Source organism: Tachyglossus aculeatus, chromosome 15 (assembly GCF_015852505.1).
Source record: "Tachyglossus aculeatus isolate mTacAcu1 chromosome 15, mTacAcu1.pri, whole genome shotgun sequence".
NCBI classification, from domain to species: Eukaryota; Metazoa; Chordata; class Mammalia; order Monotremata; family Tachyglossidae; genus Tachyglossus; species Tachyglossus aculeatus.
The window spans coordinates 25,211,646-25,237,507 of record NC_052080.1 but is presented as its reverse complement, the minus strand read 5'-3'; the positions used below and the strand labels follow the sequence as shown (position 1 = coordinate 25,237,507).

Below are 25,862 nucleotides of genomic sequence, written 5' to 3'. Positions count from 1 at the left end.
AAATGAGGGCTTAGTCAGGGAAGGCCTCTTGGAAGAGGTATGCCTTCAATAAAGCTCTGAAGTAAGGGGAGAGTAATTGTCTGTTAGCTATGAGGAGGGATGGCATTCCAGGCCAGAGGTAGGATGCGGGCGAGAAAGATGAGATCAAAGTACAGTGAGTGGGTTTGCATCAGAGAAGCAAAGTATGCAGGCTGGGTTGTACTATAATAATAAGTACATATGTGTTACTCTATTTATTTATTTATTTTACTTGTACATATCTATTCTATTTATTTTATAACTGGGCCGCATGTTCCCAGGCCCAGATAGTCACCAGTAATAATAATAATAATAATAATAATAATGGCATTTATTAAGCACTTACTATGTGCAAAGCACTGTTCTAAGCATTGGGGAGGTTACAAGGTGATCAGTTTGTCCCACGTGGGGCTCACCGTCTTAATCCCCATTTTACAGATGAGGTAACTGGGGCCCAGAGAAGTGAGAAGCAAAGTATGCAGGCTGGGTTATACTATAATAATAAGTACATATGTGTTACTCTATTTATTTTACTTGTACATATCTATTCTATTTATTTTATAACTGGGCTACATGTTCCCAGGCCCAGATAGTCACCAGTACTAATAATAATAATAATAATAATAATGGCATTTATTAAGCACTTACTATGTGCAAAGCACTGTTCTAAAAATTGGGGAGGTTACAAGGTGATCAGGTTGTCCCACGTGGGGCTCACCGTCTTAATCCCCATTTTACAGATGAGGTAACTGGGGCCCAGAGAAGTGAAGTGGCTTGTCCCAAGTCACACAGCTGACAACTGGCAGAGGCGGGATTTGAACCCATGACCTCTGACTCCAAAGCTCTTTCCGCTGAGCCACGCTGCTTCTCTAATATGAGAGTAGGGAGGTGAGGTAGGAGGGGGCAAGGTGACTGAGGGCTTTAAAGCCAATTATCACCGGTACTTTGTTGGGCACTGTATAAATCAAGGAAACAAACCCAGCTGGTTTTCCAGGAGTTTACTATCTAAATGGTAATTAAGATCGGAAGGTTCTTGATGACAGGGATCGGTGGTATTTATTAAGCCCTTACTGAGTAAAAAACACTGTACTAAGGTCTTGGAGAATAGGACAGAAGCAAAACACACATTCCATGCCTTCAAGAAACTTACAATCTCACCACAGAGACAGTAGATAAAAATGATTTATAAATAGTAGTAGGAGGAAGAACACGATACACAGCACAGATAGGACGAAATAAGTGAATAAATAATTGAATATATATACATATACACACACACACATATATGTATATTGAAAATACAGATGTTTCTAAGTGCTGAGAATATATAGATGAGTGCCAAGAGTAGCTGTTGTGTTGACACAACAAATCCACTAACCTGCAGGCTCTCTGAGGGCAGGGATCCTGTCTGCCTCTATTGTACTCTCCCAAGTGCTTAGTACAGTGCTCTGCACATATTAAGCACACAGTAAATACCATTCTTTGATTGATAAGATGTGAATTAATATGGGAAAACTTCCCCTGTAGACCGTGAGCTCATTATGGGCAAGGAACACGGCAGCAAATCGTGTTGAATTGTACTCTCCCAAGTTCTTAGGACGGTGCCCTGTACAAAGTAAGCGGCGTGGCTCCGTGGAAAGAGCACGGGCTTGGGAGTCAGAGGTCTTGGGTTCTAATTCTGACTCCACCACTTGTCAGCTTTGTGACTTTGGGCAAGTCACTTAACTTCTCTGTGCCTCAGTTACCTCTTCTGAAAAATGGGGATTAAGACTATGAGCCCCACGTGGGACAACCCGATTACCATGTATCTACCCCAGTGCTTAGAACAGTGCTTGGCACATAGTAAGTGCTTAACAAATACCATCATTATTATAGTAAGCACTCAAAAAATACCATTGACTGATTGATTTCTGATGGAATGGGATGACAGGAGGCTTTGAAGAAGGGGAGGATGCACACAGAAATCTCTCAATAAATTCGACTGAATGAATGAATCCAACCTGATTAGCTTGTATCGACCCCAGCTATGAGTTCATTCAATCGTATTTATTGAGCACTTACTGTGTGCGAGCACTGTAATAAGCGCTTGGTACGGTGCCTGGCACATAATAAGCGCTTAAATACCATTAAAAAAACCAATAAGGTTAGAAACAGTCCATGTCCCACCTGGGGCTTACCGTCTTAATTCCCAGTTTTATAAAAGAGTTAAGTGAGGCACAGAGAAGTTAAGTGATTTGCCCGAGGTCACACAGCAGACAGTGGCGGAGCCGCAATTAGAACCCAGATCTTCTGATTCCCAGGCCTGTGCTCTTTCCATTAATTGCAGGAATATACCCACACAGATGTTCACATATATGCAGGTAGTGAATTTGATAATGTGACTGAAGACGCAGAGCCTCTCAGAGTTAGTCGGGCTTCTAATAGAGCCTCTTCATCTTGGCCCCCCATGAAAAAAAACCCAGGCTATAGAAATAATAATAATGGCATTTGTTAAGCACTTACTATGTGCAAAGCACTGTTCTAAGCACTGGGGGATACAATGTGATCAAGTTGTCCCACGTGGGGCTCACAGTCTAAATCCCCATTTTTACAGATGAGGTAACTGAGGCTCAGAGAAGTGAAGTGACTTGCCCAAGGTCACACAACAGACTTGTGGTGGAGCCGGGATTCGAACCCGTGACCTCTGACTCCAAAGCCCGAGCTCTTTCCACTAAGCCACGCTGCTTCTCAAAGAGAAAGAGAAGGCAGCGTAGCTCAGTGAAAAGAGCCCAGGCTTTGGAGTCAGAGGTCATGGGTTCAAATCCCAGCTCCACCAATTGTCAGCTATGTGACTTTGGGCAAGTCACTTCACTTCTCTGTGCCTCAGTTACCTCATCTGTAAAATGAGGATGAAGACTGTGAGCCCCCCGTGGGACAACCTGATCAATCAATCAACCTGCACAGTAGTGCAGAGCACTGTACTAAGCACTTGGGAAGTACAAGTTGGCAACATATAGAGACAGTCCCTACCCAACAGTGGGCTCACAGTCTAGAAGGGGGAGACAGAGAACAAAACCAAACGTATTAACAAAATAAAATAAATAGAATAGATATGTACAAGTAAAATATATAGAGTAATAAATATGTACAAATATGATCACCTTGTAACCTCCCCAGCGCTTAGAACAGTGCTCTGCATCTAGTAAGCACTTAACACATGCCATCACTATTATTCAGGAAGTACTTTGGCTATGAGAAGTTCCTGGTCATTCTTGAGGAATTTTTGACCCGTCAGAGTCCTTCCTGCCCAGAGAGGAGTGGCAGGAGGCCTAAAATCGGAGCAGGCCAGAGAAGCTTTATGGAGGAACATTGTATCATCATCAATTGTATTTATTGAGCGCTTACTATGTGCAGAGCACTGTACTAAGCGCTTAGCACTGTACTAAGCATTGTATGGGCAAGGGTGACCCTGGGGCGGCTGGCAGAGCAAGGTTCTGGCTAACTTGGTTTCTCATCAGTCTTCTGCCTCCCTCTCAGGCTCCCGGCCACCTGGGCCTGTTCTTCCCAACCTGCGATGGACTCTGGCTCCAGCATCCCTCCAATGCATCAGCAACATGTCCCGCCAAGGGTGGCTTAAAGTCATCAGCAGTTCAGAGCCCCGGGTCAACTGCTCAGACTTCACAAATGCCGGCCACAAGGGTAATCAAACCTACTCTCTTCCAGGCACATCCCACCCCATCAATCAATCAATCGTATTTATCGAGCGCTTATTGTGTGCAGAGCACTGTACTAAGCACTTGGGAAGTACAAGGTGGCAACATATACAGTCCCTACCCAACAGTGGGCTCACAGTCTAAAAGGGGAAGACAGAGAACAAAACCAAACATATTAACAAAATAAATAGAATAGGTATGTACAAGTAAAATAAATAGAGTAATAAATATGTACTAACATATATACATATATACAGGTGCTGTGGGGAAGGGAAGGAGGTAAGATGGGGGATGGAGAGGGGGACGAGGGGGAGAGGAAGGAAGGGGCTTAGTCTGGGAAGGCCTCCTGGAGGAGGTGAGCTCTCAGTAGGGCCTTGAAGGGAGGACGAGAGCAAGCTTGGCGGATGGGCAGAGGGAGGGCATTCCAGGCCCGGGGGATGACGTGGGCCGGGAGTCGAGAGGAAGGTGTGACAGTAATAATAATAATGGGATTTATTGCGTGCTTACTATGTGTTGAGCGCTCTTTTAAGCGCCGTGGTAGAGACAAGTTAATCAGGTCAGACACAGTTCTGACCATACATGGGGCTCACAGATTAAGTAGGAGGGATATTATTAGAAGTCATGAAGAAGCCTCTTTTGGGCCTCAGGCACTTGCCCAGAGGATGCTAAGATCACTATCCAGGTATTGAGGTCTCTCTTTTCTAGACCGTGAGCCCACTGTTGGATAGGGACCATCTCTGTATGTTGCCAACTTGTACTTCCCAAGCGCTTAGTACAGTGCTCTGCACACAGTAAGCGCTCAATAAATACGATTGATGATTGATTGACTGATTTGGTTCAACCGATGGGGTCGCTGGCCCAGTTAGCAGAGATGGTCATTTCACAAACCTTTAATAAAATGAATTCTGGGCTGAGGCTCCAGAGAATCCCACAGTGTTGGCACGAGTCCCTCCCCAAAATCATGTCCAGGCAGACAAGGACACACCCTGTGTCATTCAAATGATGTTGCAGAAACACTTGGCTTGTGCAAGATATTATAACCTCGCTCCTGGGAAAACAGGAGAGGATCCGTGCAGGGGAGCTTAACTCGAGTGTCTGTTTGCGATGTTAACTATTTTTCAGGAGGAAAATATCTCAAATAGGGCAGAGATCATTTCCAAGACATTACTACTGTGCTGGGATAACAATAGCAGAGAGAATGCCAGGTTTTTACGCAGTGGTTTCCTCTAAGTAGCCTTAACACGCTTCACAGATGCTGAAACAGATTTTAACGGCAGGGATCTTGTCTACTAAGTCTATTGTACTTTCCCAAGTGCTTAGTACAGTGCTCTGCATTCCATAAGAGCTCAATCAATATTACTGATTATCTAGTTCACTGACTTCAGTCAATCGAGAGCATTGAATGATGGCCCACGGGGTACAGAGCGCCATTCTCAACTCCAGTGAGTACAATGAAAGAGAATGTTCCCACCCTCAAGGATCCTACTATTAAACAGGAGTGACAAGGAGCTCCGAATCACATACTGGGAGTGGTTGGAGATACAGAGATAGAGCTGCTAAAAGTCAGAGTGTGGGAAGATGGCTAACTGAATATAGAAGTACAGGGATCAACTTCAGGCAGGGTTGGAGTTACCTTAATTTTTTCGGTTACCAATCCCCCATACGTCCCTCTCACCCGTGCCCTCCTTCTTTTTGAACTCCACTAGATTGTAAGCACCATGATGGCAGCGACTGTATCTTTTAACTCTAGTGCACTCTTTCAAGAGCTCAGTAGAGTTCTCTACAAGCTGTAGGCGCTCAAAAAGTAATACTGAATGAATACGTATGCCAAAGGCTGAAATATCCTCCCCACCCAGACTAGAGTGACTGTCAATCAGTCAGTCACTGATATTTACTGAGCACTTACTGAATGCAGAGCACTGTACTGCACACTTGGGAGACTACGACATAATGTAACAGACACATTCTCTGCCCACAGGAGTTTACAGTCTAAAGGGGGGAGACGGACATTAATATAAATAAATCATAGATATGTACATAAGTGTTGTGGGGCTGGGAGGGGCACAGAGAAAAGGAAACAAGTCAGGGTGACACAGAAAGGAGTTGAAGAAAAAGAAAAGAGGGTTACGTCAGGGAAGTGTTCTTGCAGGAGATGTGTCTTCAACAAGGCTTTGAAGGTTGGGAGAGTAATCGTCTGTCGGAAATGAGGACGGAGGGCATTCCAGGCCAGAGGCAGATTGTGGGTGAGAGGTAAGCGGTGAGATTAATGAGACTAAAGTACAGTGAGGATGTTGGCAATAGAGGAACAAAGTATGCAAGATGGGTTGTAGTAAGAGAGTAGCCAAGTGAGGTACGGGGGCACATGGTGATGGTATGTTTTAAAATCGATGGCAAGGAGTTTCTGTTTGATGCAGAGGTGAATAGGTGACCAGTGGGAAAACATGCACTGAATGTTTTTGTAGAAAAATGATCCAGGCAGCAGTGTGAAGTATGGACTGGAGTGGAGGAAGACAGGAGGCTGGGAGGTCAGAAAGGAGGCTGATAGAATAATCGAGGTGGGGTAGAAAAAGTGCCTGGATTAAGATACTCGCAGTTTGGATGGCCAGGAAGGGTGGATTTTAGTGATGTGGTGAAGGTGAAACTGACAGGATTTAGTGATGGACTGAATACATGGGTTGAATGAGAGAGAGGAGTCAAGGATAACGCCAGAAATAGTGACCGTCCCACAGAGGGGCAGCATCGGCTTGACGGGTGGAAGACCACCCAAGTCCTTCATGGATACCGATCACACGGGAAGTCAAATGCCTCACACCAGACATGTGGAGTCATGGAATGCCATCGTACACCCCTTTGATGGAGTTCGTCTGAGGCCGCCAGCATCCAGAGCACTACAGAGCAAGGTCCTTGGAGTCAGAAGGTCACGGGTTCTAATCCAAGCTCCTCCTCTTGTCTGCTGTGTGGCCTTATGAAAGTCATTTCACTTCTCTGTGCTTAGTTCCCTCATCTCAAAAAGGAGGATTGAGACTGTGAGCCCCATGTGAGACAGGGACTGCATCCAACCCAAATGGCTTGTATCCACCCCAGCTCTTGGTACTGAGCCTGGAACATAATAAGTGCTTAATAAATACCAAGATTATTATTACTTGGGACAGGGGGGCAGGGAGGGTCCTTTCTCTCCCTCCAGTCCCCCGTATCCCACAGTCATCACATTCCCACTGGGAACACCGATCTCTCTGCTCAGTGGGAGGAGTCATCGGGGAATCCAAATTTACAGCAAAGCCAGGAAGCAGGAGAGCATCATATAATGCCACTAGCAGCTTCTGTCCCTAGGGAGTCTCTCCTGGGAAATGGCTTTACCATAATTGTTATACCGAGGGAATCTAATAAGCACTTCGTGCCAGGAACTGGGCTAGAATCCAGGTCATCAGATTAGATGCCATCCCTGTCTCAGGTCCTCAGTCTAAGAGATAAGGTGAGCAGGACTCTTAGCCCATTTTACAGATGAGGAAACTGAGGTCCCCATAGCCCACTGTTGGGTAGGGACCGTCCCTATGCGTTGCCAACTTGTACTTCCCAAGCACTTAGTACAGTGTTCTGCGCACAGTAAGCACTCAATAGATACGATTGAATGAATGAATATGTAAATATCTTTAAGCTCTATTGCTTCCCTTTACTTGTATATCAGGGCTTGTCGCCTCTGCTAGATTATCATCTCTTGGAGGGCAGGGATCCCCTCTAGATTTTAAGCTCATTGTGGGTAGAGAATGAGCCTGTTATATAGTGCTCTCCCAAACACTTAGTACAGTGCTCTTCACACAGTAAGCACTCAATAAATGCAATCTATTGATCATGTCTACTAACTCTATTGTACGCTCCCAAGCACTGCACAGAGGAAGCATTCAATCAACAACCTTGACTGGTTGGTAGAGGAGTTCCCCAAGTTAACACGGCACATCAGAGGCCAAACAGGTACTTGAATCAATCGTATTTATTGAGCGCTTACTGTGTGCAGAGCACTGTACTAAGTGCTTGGAAAGTCCAAGTTGGCAACATATAGAGACAGTCCCTACCCAACAGTGGGCTCACAGTCTAAAACGGGGAGACAGAACAAAATCAAACATACTAACAAAATAAAATAAATGGAATAGATATGAACAAGTAGAGTAATAAATATGTACAAACATATATACATATATACAGGTGTTGTGGGGAAGGGAAGGAGGTAAGATGGGGGGATGGGGAGGGGGACGAGGGGGAGAGGAAGGAAGGGGCTCAGTCTGGGAAGGCCTCCTGGAGGAGGTGAGCTCTCAGTAGGGCCTTGAAGGGAGGCACTACAGCAACTAGAAATGATTGATAAACCCCCTCTCCACCCCCCACATCACCCCCTTCCTTAGCCAGGGTATCAGCATCACCTTCCCTAAGAACACTGCAGGTCCTGGAGAGGTGTGAGAGACTTGAGCCCACCGTTTGGCAAGAGGGGGAGACAGACATTAATATAAATAAATGAATGATAGATATGTAAGTAAGTGCTCTGGGCCTGGGACGGGGGATGAATTAAGGGAGCAAGTCAGGGTGATGCAGAAGGGAGTGGAAGAGGAAAAGAGGATTTAGTCAGGGAAGGCCTCTTGGAGGAGATGTGCCTTCAGTGTCTGACGGCCAAGGCCTTCACAATATTCTTGGGTTCAGTGGTCATGAATAGAAAGGTAACCCCACTGAACCTCATCTTGGACAGTTTCCTGCTGAGTTTAGGAGCTGAGTTGGGTGTCAGTTTGTGCGCTTCAGCGCCCGAAGGCCAAGCACTGGGGGTGGGGAGGGACAGGAACGAGGGGTTTCCTGTCAGGGCACGCTCTCTAGTCTGGAAATAACCAGCGGGACAAAGGGACATCTCTGCTGAATCTGAGGAGAGAACCCGACACTCCTGAGCGGCAATACCAGTTCTGTGTCAAATCCCCACCTGATTGAGTCATCGGTGGAAGCTAAGGCCAAATAATGTGTGGAGGCAGGATGGCGGATGGCATCTTGGGTTATCATGAGGGTATTTATTAAGCCCTGACTCTGTGCTAAGCACTGGAGGCAATGCAGGACAATCAGATCGGATCCAATCCCTGTCCCTAATGGGGCTCACAGTCAAAGGTGGAGGGAGAGCAGGTTTCTTATCCCCTCTGCACAGATGGGGAAACTGGGGCCCAGACAGGTGGGAAACTGAGGTACAAGAGGTTAAGTGTAGCAATTTCCCCATTTTACAGATGGAGATCCTATTCTGATGACTTGACACCTGTCCACATGTTTTGTTTTGTTGTCTGTCTCCCCCCTCTAGACTGTGAGCCTGTTGTTGGGTAGGGACCGTCTCTATGTGTTGCCAACTTGTACTTTCCAAGTGCTTAGTACAGTGCTCTGCACACAGTAAGCGCTCAATAAATACGATTGAATGAATGAATGAGTTCCAGAGAAGTGGTAAATTGAGGCAGAAAAAGGTTGGAAACCCAGGCACAGAGCGGCAAGTGACAGCAGCTCCTTCAGGCGTGGTTCTGCATTCGGGGCTAGAATCTTTTAGCTTTTGGAAACAGAAGTTGGTGCATTTGGAAATTAAAAGAAGGTGAGGAGAATCTATCCATTCTTCAAGAAAGAAAAAAAAGGAAGAAGACATTCTTCTCCCTGGAGAATGTTTGTCAAGTTCTTGAAATGAAAGGCACAGACCCAGGCTCTTAGTGGAAGCAGCATGAGAAGCAGCGTGGCCCAATGGAAAGAGCCCGGGCTTGGGAGTCAGAGGTCATGGGTTCTAATCCCGCCTCTCCCACTTGTCTGCTGTGTGACCTTGAGCAAGTCACTTCACTTCTCTGGGCCTCAGTTTCTTTATCTACAAAATGGGGATTGGACAAAAAACAAAACAGGACAAAACCTGTCCTCCTTCCTACTTAGACCGTGAGTGTGGGACCTGATAATCTTGTATCTACCCCATCACTTAGTACATTGTTTGGGACATAATAACATTTAACAAACACCACAATTAATTCACTGATTAGTGGAAGCTGTAGAAGCCCCCGCCACTGAGAAACAGTGTGGCTCAGTGGAAGGAGCCCGGGCTTTGGAGTCAGAGGTCATGGGTTTAAATCCTGGCTCTGCCACTTGTCAGCTGTGTGACTTTGTGCAAGTCACTTCACTTCTCTCAGTTACCTCATCTGTAAAATGGGGATTAAGACTGTGAGCTCCCCTGTGGGACAACCTGATCACCTTGTAACCTCCCCAGCGCTTAGAACAGTGCTTTGCACAGAGTAAGCTCTTAATAAATGCCATTATTATTATTATCATTATTATTAGACAGCCCACCCACTGAAACCAAATGCATCTAAGGGCTGTTGGAGGAGGGCTTTAAGGGAGTCGCCTTCTAGAAATCAAAGCCACAAAAGCCATCATCCCCGGTGACTCTGGCCAGAGGCAAGAGTTCAAAATTCAGAAAACCATTCAAACCCAAGACCCAGTCTGAGGGGAGAGGTTTAGTTTTCATGAAGAAGAACTGCTAATCCATCTGCTTTGCTCTTTATTTTCTCTAGACCGTAAGCTCGTTATAGGCAGGGAACCTGTCTGCTAATTCTGTTGGGTTGTATTCATTCAGTCATATTTATTGAGTGGTTACTGTGTGCAGAGCACTAGAGTTAGTAAGCCGAATGAACCATATTCTAGATTCCCCCTTAACCAATGTTCCCAGGCTCAGAGCTGTTCCTCTTATCAACCCGGACGTCCACCCCAAGCACTTAGTACAGTGCTCTGCATTTAGTAAGCACCCATTAAATGCCATTGATTGATGAACAGAAATGGAATGTGTGACCAAATCTACTGTGAGAAATTCTTTAGAGCATTGAAACCACCCCCACAAAGTCCCTTGTAAACTTTTAAATGAAAGGCCCAGAGCCTTTCAGTAAGATTTTATCAGGAAAGGGAAAACAATTAATCAGTGGTATTAATTTTTTTTTAAGATGGCATTTATTAAGCGCTTATATGTGCAAAGCACTGGGGATGTTACAAGGCGATCAGGTTGTCCCACGGGGGGCTCACAGTCTTCATCACCATTTTACAGATGAGGGAACTGAGGCCCAGAGAAGTGAAGTGACTTGCCCAGAGTCACACAGCTGACAATTGGTGGAGCAGGGATTTGAACCCATGACCTCTGACTCCAAAGCCCGTGCTCTTTCCACTGAGCCATGCTGCTTCAGTGCCCTGTACCCATTTATTGAGTGTTTACTGTGTGCAGGGCACTGGGCTAAGTTCTAAGGAGAGTTCAGTAGAGTTGGTAGACATGGTCCCCATCCTCAAGGAGCTTGCAGTCTACCAGAATGAACCACATTCTAGACGCCCCCTTGACCAGTGTTCCCAGGTTCAGAGATGCTTCTCTGGGCAACTTGGACGTCCACTCCAAAGGTCACTGCAGGAACAGAGTCCACCAACCTGGACCCCAGGAGGGGGAAGGCCAGGGGGAGAGGAGGGAGCAACACCACCATTCAGGTTGGGGCACCAGGGAGCACTTGGCGTCTGCCTCCTATCTGGTTCTTTCCTTATTTCCAAACCCTGGGCTCAGCCATTTCAGCCTCTTTCTCCTTCAACATAATAATAATAATAATAATAATAATAATAATAATAATAACATTTGTTATGCACATACTATGTGCAAAGCACTGTACTAAGCGCTGGGGAGGATATAAGGTGATCAGGTTGTCCCACGTGGGGCTCCCGGTCTTAATCCCCATTTTACAGATGAGGCAACTGAGGCACAGAGGAGTTAAGTGACTTGCCCAAAGTCACACAGCTGATAATCGGTGGATCGGGGATTCAAACCCATGACTTCTGACTCCCAAGCCCGTGCTCTTTCCACTGAGCCACGCTGCTTCTCCAGCTGAAAACTGGTGGTGGTAATTGCAGGTTTCAAGAATGGCTTAAGCCTGTGGGGACTCTTCAGTGCCTAATATGATAATTAAGATCAAGATCGAGTATAATCATCCCACATAGGAACTGACTAAATTGTTTACTGTTTGGGCTTCTTATTTATGATAGTGTACAAGTTTCCACAACAAGATCATTATCTTCAACTCTATATTTTGAAGACTCAAAGCCCCCAGACTAACCTATTTCCTGGAGGCAGGGAACATGTCTATTAATTTGTTTGGATTCTCTCAAGGGCTCAGAACCATTATTATCGTTATTGTATTTGTTAAGCACATACTTTGTGTCAAGCACTGTTCTAAGTGTTGGGGAAAATACAAGTTAATCAGGTTGGACAGTCCCCAGCCGATATGTATGCTTAGTATGGTGTTCTGCACACAGTAGATTGTAAACTCCTCGAAGGCAGGAATCATATCAATTGTATTTATTGAGCACTTACTGTGTGCAGAGCACTGTACTAAGCGCTTGGGAAGTACAAGTTGGCAACATATAGAGACAGTCCCTACCCAACAGTGGGCTCACAGTCTAAAAGGGGGAGACAGAGAACAAAACCAAACATACTAACAAAAAATAAATAGACTAGATGTGTACAAGTAAAATAATAGAGTAATAGATATGTACAAACATATATATATATCTACTTGTTCTGTCATACTCTCCCAAGAGCTTAGTGTAGTATCCTGCACTCTATGACCCCAATAGATATTATTGATTGAGGTTTAGTTTTTTTATATTTGTTAAGTACTTCCTAGGTGTCAGGCACTGTGCTAAGCACTGGGGTAATAATAATAATAATAGTTATGGTACTTGTTAACACCTTACTATGTGCCAAACACTGTTTTAAGCGCTCGGGTAGATACAAGCTAATCAGGTTGGACACAGTCCACGTCCCACATGGGACTCATAGTCAAATCCTATTTTACAGATAAGGTAACTGAGGCACAGAGAAGTTAAGTGACTTGCCTAAGGTCATACACCAGATAAGTGGCAGAGCCGGGATTAGAACCCGGTTCCTTTTGATTCCCAAGCCCGTGCTCTTTCCACTAGACCACGCTGCTTCGCAAGGTTTAATTTAGGACCAAGGTTTGGTGGAAAGAAGCTAAGGACCTCCTCCCCTTGGACTCTTACCAGGATTTCTCAATAAGAACTTCCAGACAATTCAGCTTTGTGGGTGAGTCCATGTAGAGGGAAGGCTTGTAGACATTTCGGTACTTATTTATAAGGCTACCTTAAATGAGCACCCCTCCCATGACAGCAGCTTCTAGAGAACCTGAGAGAGATATATCCCTGGTCTTAGTCTTGTAATCCCCATCGGGGCCCAGAATCCTGTATTCTCAATATGCCGCTCACCCTCCCTACCCACACCGCACGGGAAGGGAATGATGCAGGTCTCTGAAATATGATCCTGCTTATTGCCGAAATTTCCAAGAACTCAGATCGGGGCTCTCAGCCGTAGGAAATGAAGATTCATATCTCCACGTTGCTGCCCTTCCCTAGCTCAGTTACATTAGGCAAGACAGGCCAGGCAATAGAGTCCTGGAAAACCAAATGAGCCCTCTTACCCCGAAACCAGCAGGAGAGATTGGCAGCAGGATACTCAAACAGCTGCTATGTGGCCAGCTGATATAGAATAATTAGAAGCAAGAGGGTCAAAGAAAACATTTTGAAGCCCAGGGAGTGGAGAACACTACATCAAATCCAAACGAAAAACACAGCCCTAGACACACAGGCTTCTACAAACATGCCCTGTTGGACTCTGAACTGAACAGCAAAAGTTCGAAAACAACACCTTAAGCATGCTAACATGAGCTTTTATTCGTTTTACTCATGTCATCCTTGTCTTATGTTACTTGATTTTTATCCTTTCAGTCTTTCCGCGGATGTCCTTTCTACTTGTCCCCTTCATTCTTACTCGATGAGCCTCTTGAGGGCCAGGAACTCTGCACTACTCTTACTCGCCTTCTTTCCCATCTTGAGAAGCACCGTGGCTCAGTGGAAAGAGCATGGGCTTTGGAGTCAGAAGTCATGGGTTCAAATCCCTGCTCTGCCAATTGTCAGCTGTGTGACTTTGGGCAAGTCACTTAACTTCTCTGTGCTTCAGTTCCCTCATCTGTAAAATGGGGATTAAAACTGTGAGCCAACCTGATCATCTTGTAACCTCCCCAGCGCCTAGAACAGTGCTTTGCACATAATAAGTGCTTAATAAATGCCACTATTATTATTATTCCCAGTGCAGAGTGCTTTGTACATCAAAAGTGCTATTACTTCTGCTTCCCAATTCTTAGACTGCGAGCCCCTATTTGGGCCAGGGACCGTGTCTAGTTGATTCATTTATTCAATCGTATTTATTGAGCGCTTACTGTGTTCAGAGCACTGTTAGTCTATCTTTCAGTTTACTCTTCCCCAACATGCAATACAGTGCTCTGCACCTAGTAGAGGCTCAATAAATAACACTGAATGAGTGAATAAATCTTTAGAGTTTCTTTTACAGTCATCATTGGATGACGGTGTCCTCATGGTAAATCCACGGTAGGACCATCCACAAGGCTATCAGTACAGTTCCACGGCAAGAGAGCAAAGCGAGAGAAACCAGAGCGAACCTTTTCCTGAAATTCCCAGGCTTCATCCAGCTGGACTGTCCCTCATTCCCAGGGGATTCTAGGAAATGTAGGTCCCAGACAGGCTTCTTACTCCCTCTTTGCTCTTGTCCTTATCTCTGCCTATGAAGGAAGCCAGTTGAAATTTTCTCAGAATGACATCCTGAGGAAGGAACAGGGCTGACAGTAATAATAATAATAATAATAACTGTGGTAGTCACTATTTTTCAAAAACCAAATTTGTTAAGTGCCTACGATGTGCCAGACACTACTCTATGTGCTGGGGTAATAATAATAATAATAATGGTATTTATTAAGCACTTACTATGTGCAAAGCACTGTTCTAAGCGCTGGGGAGGATACAAGGTGATCAGGTTGACCCACGGGGGTCTCACAGTCTTCATCCCCATTTTACAGATGAGGGAACTGAGGCCCAGAGAAGTGAAGTGACTTGCCCAAAGTCACACAGCTGACAATTGGAGGAGCAGGGATTTGAACCCGTGACCTCTGACTCCAAAGCCCATGCCCTATCCACTGAGCCACGATAAAAGGTGATCAGGCTGGAGATAGTTCCACATGGGACTCGCAGTCTTAATTTCCATTTTACAGATGAGATAACTGAGGCACAGAAAGGTTAAGTGACTTGCCCAAGGTCACACAGCAGTCAAGCGGCAGAGCCAGGATTAGAACCCGGCTAGTGCTTACTTAGAAGCCGAGTCAGAAGGTCATGGGTTCTAATCCCCGCTCTGCCGCTTGTCTGCTGTGCGACCTTGAGCAAGTCAATTTACTCCCCTGGGCCTCAGTTACCTCATCTGTAAAATAGGGATTTGCCTGTGTCCATCCCAGCACATAGGACAGTGCCTGGCACATAGTAAGTGCTTAACAAATACCACAATATTAGAACCTGACTAGTGCCAAGGGCTTGCTATATGCCAAAGAGTGTTCTAAGCACAGGGATAGATAAAAGATAAGATCAAACAGAGCCTAAGTAGGAGAGAGAACAAGTAATAATAATCATCATCATTATTGTGGTATTTAAGAGCTTACTGTCTGCTAAGCACCGGGGTGGATACAAGCAAATTAGGTTGGACACAGTCCCTGTCCCACATGAGGTTCACAGTTTTAATCTCCATTTTGCTGTTAGGGAAACTGAGGCACAGAACAGTTTAGTAACTTGCCACAGTCCCACAACAGGCAAGTGACAGAGCTTGGATCAGAACCCAGGTCCTCTGTCTCCCAGGCCCAGCTCTTTCCACTAGGCATCTATTAAGAGAAGCAGCATGGCTTAATGGAAAGAGCATGGGCTTGGGAATCAGAAGATGTCAGCTGTGTAACTTTGGGCAAGTCACATAGCTTCTCTAAGCCTCAGCTATCTCATCTGTAAAATGGAGATCGAGAGAGTGAGCCCCATGTGGGACAACCTGATTACCTTTTATATACCCCAGGGCTTAGAACAGTGCTTGGCACATAGTAAGCACTTAAATACCATCATCATTATCCCCCTCTCCATCCCCCCCCCTTACCTCCTTCCCTTCCCCACAGCACCTGTATATATGTTTGTACGTATTTATTACTCTATTTTACTTGTACATATCTATTCTATTTTATTAATATGTTTTGTTTTGTTCTCTGTCTCCCCCTTCTAGACTGTGAGCCCACTGTTAGGTAAGGACTGTCTCTATATGTTGCCAGGTTGTACTTCCCAATTGCTTAGTACAGTGCTCTGCACACAGTAAGCACTCAATAAATACGATTGATTATTATTATTATTATTATGAGGCAGAGGGGGGGCTCAGGCGCATTTGGGCTCAGGATTGTGATGGAGGTGAAACAGATGGCATGTCACCGCTGGGAAAGCAATGGAAATGAGAAGCAGCATGGCCTAGTGATTAGAACACGGGCCTGGGAGACAGAAGGATCTGAGTTCTAATCCTTCCTCCACCACGTGTCTGTTGTGTGACCTTGGGCAAATCACTTAACTGTTACGTCATCTATAAAATGTGAATTAGGTGGGCCCCATCTGTGATAGGGACTGTGTATGATTAGCTTTCATTCAATCATATTTTTTGAGCTCTTACTGTGTGCAGAGCACTACATTCATTCAATCATATTTATTGAATGCTTGCTGTGTGCAGAGCATTGTACTAAGCACTTGGGAAGTACAAGTTGGCAACATATAGAGACGGTCCCTACCCAACAGCAGGCTCACAGTCTAGAAGGGGGAGACAGACAACAAAACATAGTAACAAAATAAAATAAATAGTAAATATGCACAAGTAAAATAGAGTAATAAATCTGTACAAACATATATACAGGTCCTGTGGGTAGGGCCGGGGGGGATGGGGAGAAGGAGAGGAAGGAGGGGGCTCGGTCTGGGAAGGCCTCCTGGAGGAGGTGAGCTCTCAGTAGGGCTTTAAAGGGAAAGCCCTACTTTCCTAAGCGCTTGGGAGAGAAGAATATAACAATAAACTGACACATTCCCTGCCCACAGCAAGCTTAGTCTAGAAGGGGAGACAGACATTAATATAAAGAAGTTTGTATCTACCGCAGCATTTAGAACAGTGCCTAGTATATAGAAAGCGCTTAACAAATACCGTTTAAAAAATCAGTTTTCTTTTGTTACTGGGTTGCTGGAGACCCTGAGGGAAGGTCAGCCCCATTTTCAACTTGTCTGCCAAGGGGTCTGTTGGGGCTGGCTGCTAGATGAGGTAGCTGGAAAGTTTCCAGCGTGAAGCCAGTTTCTGGGGTCCTATCCAAGGGGGAGCGGGAGTCTTCCTCTGACAAACAGGCAGGGCCGTCACCTGAACTGAACTCGGTCAATAATATTGTCCCACCCTGGGCCCCAAGAACCCAGCTTCCTTTCCAGAGTGGAGCTCATGAGGAGTGGGAGTTCACTTACTGATGACGGAATGATCTGCCTTGGCTTAGCTGGTCTCCCTCTTCCAGGCCTTTAACGTCATCCCTCGACTTGGAGCTGCAAATGTGTCCCAACAGCCAATCTCGTGTTGACAGTCCCTATCACTCCCCGAGTAATAGAAATCATTGGTTGGGCTTTATCACGCTCTCATATTTCTTGCAAGACACTGATTTCCACAGCTCAAAACGCACCCAAGCCGTGAAGAATCGGTTTATGAAGCGATAGAAAACCCTCCAGAAAATTAATTAGTTAATAGAAAGGAGCCAATGCGCAAGAAGCTCTCTACAAAGTAAATCTATTCACAGTTCCCAAGTAAAACTGGCACAGAACCCACGCCTGCCTGCCCCGTTTGACGTAGCAGAGGGTGATTATGTTGGTACTTGGGGAACAGCCATCTTTAAAATGAGGCAGAATTAACGTCACCTGAAACGCTTCCAAGTGGAAAGCACCAGAGCAAATTAAAAGCAGGAGAGGATTTTTCTGGTTTGGGAATAAAGGAGCGATCTTTCAGGGTTATAATCTTGTTGGCATACCGAGAGGATTAGCGGGGTTTTTAGAAAGCTTGGATGGTTTGGTCACAGAGGCCCTGGGACTTGATCATGATCTTCAAAACCAAACAGAAGAAAGGGGTTCCCTAAGTTCTCTAATAATGCAGTTATCATCAACTTCATCAATTAGTCAATCAATCAATGATATTTATTGAGCACTTACTGTGTGCAAAACACTGTACTAAGTGCTTGGGAGAATACATTCATTCAGTCATATTTATTGAGTGCTTGCAATGTGCAGAGCACTGTACTAAGTGCATGGAAAGTGCAATTCAGCAACAGAGACAATCCCTACCCAACAACGGTGTCTCAACATTGCCCAAAGCCACCAGTTTTCAAAACAACCGATATTACTTGAGCACCTAGTGAGTACAGAGCACTATACTAAGCACCTGGGGGAAAACAAGAGAGAATCAGAAGACACAATCCCTGCTTTCAAGGAATTTATAGTCTGCTTTTTTATGGTACTACGGTACTATCTGCCAGACACTATATACAAGATAATCAGATTCAGTACAGTCCTTGTCCCATATAGAGCTCACAGTCCAAGTCAGAGGGAGGATGATTTAATCCCCATTTTGCAGATAAGGAAACTGAGGCACAGAGAAGTTAAATGACTGGCCGTGGTCACACAGCAGGCAAACTGGGGGGCTGTGATGAGGTCTTCTGATGCTCAGGTCCATGCTTCTTGAGCCAGCCTGCTTTGCTTCCCTGATGTATGCTGTCTACTATTGCAGGGCACTATACTAAACACTTGGAAAAGAAAAGAACAGTGCTGTGTGACTTTGGGCAAGTCACTTAACCTTTCTGTGTTTCAGTTTTCGGTAAAATAGGGGTGAAATAACTCCTACTAAGATCGTGAGCCTCGTGTGGTCCAGAAACTGTGTCGAGCCTGATCCATCTTGGATCTCCCCCAAAGCTTAGTCCAGTGCTTGGCATGTGGTAAGCGCTTAACAAATACCACAGTTATTATTGTTGAAGACAAAATCCCTGCCCTGGAGGAATTTGCAGTCTTACATCATTGACTGCTCTTTCAGTTTCTCCATCTGTCGAGGCCGGAAGACCTTTGGTTTGGAGTTTGTGACCCAGATACAGAGAGATAAATGCTCAAGGCGAGAAGCAGCATGGCTCAGTGGAAAGAGCCTGGGCTTTGGAGTCAGAGGTCATGGGTTCAAATCCCGGCTCTGCCACTTTTCAGCTGTGTGACTTTGGGCAAGTCACTTCACTTCTCTGTGCCTCAGTTCCCTCATCTGTAAAATGGGGATTAAGATTGTGAGCCCCACGTGGGACAACCTGATCACCTTGTAAACTCCCCTGCGCTTAGAACAGTGCTTTGCACATAGTAAGCGCTTAATAAATGCCATTATTATTATTATTTATTATTATTATCTCTGTGCCTCAGTTACCTTCCCTGTAAAATGGGGATTGAAAATGTGAGCCCCACATGGGACAGGGATTGTGTCCAACTCATTCATTCATTCATTCATTCAATCGTATTTATTGAGCGCTTACTGTGTGCAGAGCACTGTACTAAGTGCTTGGGAAGTACAAGTTGGCAACTTATAGAGACAGTTCCTACCCAAAAGTGGGCTCACAGTCTAGAAGAGGCCCTGGGACTTGATCATGATCTTCAATTTCGATTTGCTTGTATCCACCCCAGCGCTTAGTACAGTGGACTTAGTAATCGCTTAACAAATACCATCATTATTATTATTAGGATGGATGCTCAATTGCCCCGGACTCTTCTTTCCCTGCACGGAATATTTAGAGCAGCCCAAAGCTGGAGAGGTTCGCGGAAAATCTCTGAGCACGTGTCGTCTGATAAAGGCCAGGTTCATACTTCCTCGCTGCAATGATTGCCCAACAGAATAACAGACACGTGAACGGGCTATGTGGAATGGACTTTCCACCGGCGTTTTTCTGTGGCATTCTTGGGGTGAGGGCGGGTGAGATGGTGTAGAACGGGGAGAAACAGCAAGAGAAACAAGAGAAGCAGCATGGCCTAATGGGAGTCGGAAGGAGCTGGGTTCTAATCCCGGCTCTGCCACAGGTCTGCTGTGTGACCTTGGGCAAGTCGCTTCACTTCTCTGGCCCCAGGTAACTCACCTGTAAAGCGGGTACAACTTAGTACATTGACCGGCACATAGTAGGGACTTAAAAAACACCATGAAAGAAATAAACTAGCATCGGCCACGGGCAAGGAGCCACGATTTTTCTAACCTGGTTCCACAGGCTCTCGCCGAGAATGCTGGTACTGCCAACAGGGTAAAAGTAGAGATTGGCACAGAAAATTGTGTTTTATCTTTGCTCACCTCTGCCTCTGGACAGCCAAGGCCTTCTGGAGTCAACCAGAGCTGTCAGACTGTCGGGGAATTCTGCTAGAAATGATGCTTCTCCCACAGCCCACAGCTGCAGCTGGTGAGCCTGGAGGATGGGCAGAGACAGCTACTCAGGACACATAGCTTCTTAAATCCCCTTGAAAACATTACCATAGCATCTTCCCTAAGTCAATCAATCAATCGGCGGTTTCTACTGAGCGCTTGCTACAGACAGAGCACTGTCTGTACATAGTACATAGACACAATCCCTTCCCCGAAGGAGCTCACAATCCTGCTTACAGTCTTCAAAATCAATGGTATTTTCCAAGTTTGCATGCATGTAGAGGGTTGTCCTGGTCTCCTTCTGTGTGCAAAGCTCTGTACTGGCCACCTACTTTTTGCAGAGTGCTCTACTGAGCATCAACTGCACGTAAAGCATTGTACTCAATCGATCAATAGTATTTATTGAGGGCTTACTGTGTGCAGATCACTGCACTAGGTGCTTGGGAGAGTACAATATAACAGAGTTGTTAGACACATTCCCGGCCCACAACAAGCTTGCAGTCTAGAGGGGGAGACGGGCATTAATCCAAATAAATACTCATCACCTGCAGAGTGCAGAGCACTGTAATGGATGCCTACCGTGTACAAAGTACTGTGGTGGGTGCTTATTTTGGGCCGAGTATTGCACTAAGCCTGAAGAGAGTACAAGAGAGTGAGTAGAAATGATCTCTGCCCTCAAACAGCTTTTAATCTAGCAGTGAGTGATCTCTACATTAGTTATTCATGAGTGTTCCTTGCTAGAGAAATGATTACTATTATTTGATATTCAACCCAACCCCACAGCACTCACGGATACATCTTTAAATTATATATTATAAATTATAAACTACTTATTCATATTGATGTCTGTCTCCCCACTCTAGACTGTAAACTCGTTATGGGTTGGGAATGCGTCTGCTAATTTTGCTGTCCTGTACTCTCCCAAGTGCTCAGTACAGTGCTCTGCACATAGAAAGTGCTCAAAAAATACCACTGATTGATATTATGATGGTTTTCACTAGGGGCTTGTATTGTGCAGAGCCCAATTATAAACTACTTATTCACATTGATGTCTGTCTCCCCACTCTAGACTGTAAACTCATTATGGGTTGGGAATGCGTCTGCTAATTTTGCTGTCCTGTACTCTCCCAAGTGCTCAGTACAGTGCTCTGCACATAGAAAGTGCTCAAAAAATACCACTGATTGATATTATGATGGTTTTCACTAAGGGCTTGTATTGTGCAGAGCCCAATTATAAACTACTTATTCATATTGATGTCTGTCTCCCCACTCTAGACTGTAAACTCATTATGGGTTGGGAATGCGTCTGCTAATTTTGCTGTCCTGTATTCTCCTAAGTGCTCAGTACAGTGCTCTGCACATAGAAAGTGTTCAAAAAATATCACTGACATTGATATTATGATGGTTTTTACTAAGTGCTTGCATTGTGCTGAGCTCTCAGGACCGGACACAGTCCCTGACCCACATTGGGGCTCTCAGTCTAAGAGGAAAGAAGAATGGGTATTTTATCCCCATTTTACAGATGAGACTGTGGCCCGGCGAGGCCAAGTGACTTCTCCAGTGTCTCCCAGGAGGCTGGAGACAGGGTTGGAACTACAAGCCGGGTCTCCCAGCTCCCAGGACTCTGCTCTTCACCCCCGAAGACCCCATACCTCCCTCCCTCCTCCACCCCCGGTCCGGCTCCACACCCAACAGGGCAGGTGGGAAATCAGGGGAATGAAGACCAGAAGAGGCCTGGCAGGGCTGCCACTCACCTAGACCCGAGGGAGTCCTGCCGGGTGACTTTAAACCCGATGAGCGGGACAGGCACTCTTACACGGCCGTGACCCTCTTCCCGGGCCGGACGGGATCCCCCCGCCGCGGGTCCGGGCCCGGCTGCCCATCCGCCGGCCCGGGCGCCCACTCCGTGCTCGGGTCCTGCCCTCGGCAGTCATACAGGACACAGGAGACCAGGAACAGGAGCAGCAGGAGCGCGTAGCTGGCTACCAGGATGACCAGATTCAGGGTGACCGGGTCAATCTCCAGGTAGAACTCCATGGGAGCTTGGGCTGGGCTGGAGCGCAGAGGGGCTCTCCAGACCCGGCGGTGGGCGGACAAGCGGATGGATGATGGATGGACGGATGGACGGGCCCAGTCTCACGACAGTCTGGGCCGCTTCGCCGGCTTCGGGATAAAAATACGCTAATCCTCGATCCTCTGTGGGTTGGGCGGCACTTATCGCTGCTCCTCGCTTTAATAACCTAAGCCGCTTCTTGTAATTCCACGCTGCCTGCAGCTGCTCCAGATGCCTCTCAACAAATCATCCTTCCCCTAAAGTCCCTCCTACCCCCCACCTTGGAAAGCCCCTCTCCCCTTCTTACACATCCCAGTTCCTCTGGAAAAGGCAGGAAAGTGGAATAAGTTCAAAGCTGAGAGTCAGGAGACCCGGGTTCTATTCCTGGCCCTGCGTCCGGCCCGCTGCAGTAGCAGAAATCATCATCATCATCAATCGTATTTATTGAGCGCTTACTGTGTGCAGAGCACTGTACTAAGCGCTTGGGAAGTACAAGCTGGCAACATAAAGAGACAGTCCCTACCCAACAGTGGGCTCACAGTCTAAAGGGAATCAATCAAAGCCGGTTGTGGGCAGGGAATGTGTCTGTTTATTGTTGTGCTGTACTCTGCCAAGCACTTAGTACAGTGCACTGCACACGGTAAGTACTCAATAAATATGGCTGAATGAATCAATGATATTTACTGAGCGCTTACTATGTGCATTGCTCTGTACTAACCGCTTGGGTGAGTACAATACAACAGAATTAGCAGATATGTTACCTGCCCATAATAAGCTTACAGTTTGTAGTAGTAATAATGATGGCATTTATTAAGCGCTTACTATGTGCAAAGCACTGTTCTAAGCGCTGGGGAGTTTACAAGGTGATCGGGTTGTGCCACGTGGGGCTCACAGTCTTAATCCCCATTTTACAGATGAGGGAACTGAGGCACAGAAAAGTGAAGTGACTTGCCCAAAGTCACACAGCTGACAAGTGGCAGAGCCGGGATTTGAACCGATGACCTCTGACTCCAAAGTCCGGGCTCTTTTCATCATAGTTCTTATGGTAGCAGTAATAGTAAGCGCTTAGTACAGTGCTCTGCACATAGTAAGCGCTCAATAAATACGATTGATGATAATAGTAGCATTTATTGTGCATCCTTTCGGTGCAGTATATTGTATAGGGCGCTTGGGAAGTGCAGAATAGTGGAGTGACACGTTCTCTGCCCATGAGGAACTAAGTTACTTAAATTCTCTTAGCCTCAGTTTCCTCATCTGTAGAATGGAGTTAAAGTGCCTGCTCTCCTTCCATCGCACGATGAGCCCTCCATGGGATAGGGACTGTATCTGATGAACCCCAAAGGTGTAGCACAGTGCGCGGAAGTCAAGAAGCACTTTTTATTCATGGTATTTGTTAAGCATTTGCTATGTGCCAAGCACTGTACTAAGTACAAGCTACCAGCTAATAAGGCTGGACACAGTCCCTGACCTACATGGGACTCAACAGTCTCGATCCCCATTTTACAGATGAGGAAACTGAGGCACAGAGAAGTGAAGTGACTTGCCCCAGAGAAAACAGCAGACAAGTATCAGAGTTGGGATTATAATCCAGGTCCTTCTGATTGCCAGGCCCATGCTCTATCCACCAGGCCATGCTGCTTCCAATTATTATTATTATTATTACCACTGTGGGATTATTGGTTACCATCGCAGCCCTCTCCCTACAGTCACAGAGAATAAAAGCTTTATTTTAGAGAAGCAGCGTGGCTCAGTGGAAAGAGCCCGGGCTTTGGAGTCAGAGGTCATGGGTTCAAATCCTGCCTCTGCCACTTGTCAGCTGTGTGACTTTGGGCAAGTCACTTCACTTCTCTGGGCCTCAGTTCCCCCATCTGTAAAATGGGGATGAAGACTGTGAGCCCCACATGGGACAACCTGATCGCCTTGTAACCTCCCCAGTGCTTAGAACAGTGCTTTGCACGTAGTAAGCACTCAATAAATGCCATTATTATTATTATCATTATTATTATTAGAAAATCTACCCTTTGGGAAAATCAGCTTTCAGACTTCATGGGTTCTGTTACCACCCTGACCGACAACAACCCTGCCCACCACTGTTGCCTTGGCACCAAGTGCCCAGTGCCCGCTCAAAGAGAATGTGCAGGTGACCGTCTAGTTGGGAAGTAGACAACAACAAAGTGACGCATTCCCTGATGACAAGGAACTTCCACGCTGCTGGGGAAGACACATATAAAAATATTTACAAGAGTGGCCAAAATGAATAATCGTTTACATATGCATACATTAGAGCCGAGGAGGGTGTACACCTGATACCATGTAAGTTGTTGATTAGTAACCACACCTAGATCTCTCATAGTTTTGGACTATGAACAGTCACTGCTGGGCGGAAAGTAGAAGTAGTAGAAGCATTTACTACATGCCCATTGGGTGCAAAACACTGTACTAAGCACTTGGGAAGGACAAAACATGCAAATGACACATTCCCTGTCCACAGTAAGCTTCCACTCCAACAGATATAACATTCATTCATTCATTCATTCATTCAATCGTATTTATTGAGCGTTTACTGTGTGCAGAGCACTGTACTAAGTGCTTGGGAAGTACAAGTTGGCAATATATAGAGACGGTCCCTAATAATAATAATGGCACTTATTAAGCCCTTTCTATGTGCAAAGCACTGTTCTAAGCACTGGGGAGGTTACAAGGTGATCAGGTTGTCCCACGGGGGGCTCACAGTCTTCATCCCCATTTTACAGATGAGGGAACTGAGGCCCAGAGAAGTGAAGTGACTTGCCCAAAGTCACACAGCTGACAGTTGGCAGAGCCGGGATTTGAACCCATGACCTCTGACTCCAAAGCCCGGGCTCTTTCCACTGAGCCACGCTGTTCCCTACCCAACAGTGGGCTCACAGTCTAGAAGGGGGAGACAGAGAACAAAACAAAACATATTAACAAAATAAAATGAATAGAATATGTGCAAGTAAAATAAATAAATAAATAGAGTAATAAATACGTGCAAACATATATACATATATACAGGTGCTGTGGGGAAGGGAAGGAGGTAAGGCAGGGGGGATGGAGAGGGGGAGGTGGGGGAGAGGAAGGAGGACATAAAACAAATAACCGAACGTATACTTGAATAAACATGTAGATGTAAGTAGTGAGGCGGGCTATCATTGACTGGGTATACATACCTAAGTGCTAGAAATAGCTGATGGGTTTATGTGACTCAGAACCTAGGAATTAATCCTGACCCGTGGTCGTGGAAAGCAGAAGCTCGAACTTTTACTGAAAGTATTCAGCCGGTAAGAATCGTTCTTGGGGAAGCAAGGAGAGGTTAAGACAGTGCTGGATGAGGCTATAAAACCAGCGTAACAATGATTCTATGCCCCCCAACCCAATCCGACCGGATTTGTTGCACCTCTTACCTCTAAGTGTGTTAGCCACTCTTCTTGTCCTGCCCTCTGAAGCCGGGGACTAGCAGTTTTGGAAAGAGGGTTGGTCACTGCCGGACTTCCCTCTCTCAAGCACTCATTACGGTGCCCTGTGCTCAGTAAGTGCTAATAAATACCACTGATTGATTGCTTATCTCCCAGCCACCCAGCTGGTTATGTGCTCACTTCCCAGGAGTTTTCTTGTTCTGCCATCTCCTGGAGAGTGTGCGGGTGCAAGGGTGATGGAGAAGAGTCATCATCATCATCATTAATCGTATTTATTGAGCGCT

The 25,862-nt window shown here is 45.8% G+C and overlaps 1 protein-coding gene across 1 annotated transcript in view; it reads right to left on the bottom strand.

Annotated features, from left to right (window-relative positions):
- Positions 1-25,587, bottom strand: part of MMD (monocyte to macrophage differentiation associated) — a 67,581-nt gene extending 41,994 nt beyond the window's left edge. Inside the window, exon 1 of the mRNA XM_038757384.1 lies at positions 25,567-25,587. The gene's annotated coding sequence lies outside the window, so the exon portion shown is untranslated. The remainder of the gene's footprint in view (positions 1-25,566) is intronic.
- Between the last annotated feature and the right edge of the window lie 275 nt (positions 25,588-25,862).